This window comes from Chrysochloris asiatica, unplaced genomic scaffold (genome assembly GCF_000296735.1).
Source record: "Chrysochloris asiatica unplaced genomic scaffold, ChrAsi1.0 scaffold00106, whole genome shotgun sequence".
Classification (NCBI taxonomy): domain Eukaryota; kingdom Metazoa; phylum Chordata; class Mammalia; order Afrosoricida; family Chrysochloridae; genus Chrysochloris; species Chrysochloris asiatica.
This window is the reverse complement of record NW_006408624.1, coordinates 2,696,076-2,696,877: the sequence shown is the minus strand read 5'-3', so window position 1 is coordinate 2,696,877 and position 802 is coordinate 2,696,076. Positions and strand designations below refer to the sequence as shown.

The 802-nt window shown below is 37.9% G+C and overlaps 1 protein-coding gene across 1 annotated transcript in view; it reads left to right on the top strand.

Moving 5' to 3' along the window:
• Window positions 1–802, top strand: part of CLSPN (claspin) — a 46,755-nt gene that overhangs the window by 43,433 nt on the left and 2,520 nt on the right. The window lies entirely within an intron of this gene.

Sequence of the window (802 nt, the reverse complement as noted above, 5' to 3'; positions counted from 1 at the left end):
ATTTCTTCCTTTTATTTCTTCTCTTTTATAGTTTTGTTTCCTTTTCCCTCTTTTCTATTTTTATTTATTCTTAAGTGGTTTTTAAATTTCTTCCTTTTAGCTCTCTTATTTTTCTCTTCTATAGCTCCATTTCTCTGTTCTTTTGTCTTTATAGTTATATTTTTTTGTTCTGGGTACTGCCTGTTTTTATTTCTTCCTTCTCTTTATTATTTTCTCTTTTCATTGTTTGTTTATTCTGTTTTGGTTTCTTGTATGTGGGGGAAGGAGTTTTCTCTTCTTTCCCTCTTGACAGGAAACAGCAACTGTGCCCATAGAGCTCAGCCACGATACCCCATGCAGCTCCATCCACTGGGCAGTAGCCAATAGGAGCTCCTCTTCCACCTGATCAATGATAGACAGAAGCCAACAGCAGCCAAACCCACCCTAAACTGAAGTGCACAAACAGCAACCGAGAATGGTAGTACACATTCTCTACTTCCCAAATTAAACAACCTCTAAGTCCTGTTATTTCTATTTCCAAAGTACATTTTGAATCAGCTGACTTCTTTCCAGCTCCATATCTAATGGCCTTGTTTTAAGATTCTATTATTTCTTTCCAGGAGACAGCAGTAACCTAACTAATCTTTCCATTTCGACTCTTACTTCCCTTTCAGCCAATGTGTGACGTTTGTAAAACCATAAATCGGAGCCTACCATGGACCTCGCCAGATGGAACACATAGAACACATAGAAATCAAATAGACTACATCTGTGGAAAGAGAAGATGGAAAATCTCCATATCATCAGTGAAGACAAGGCCAGG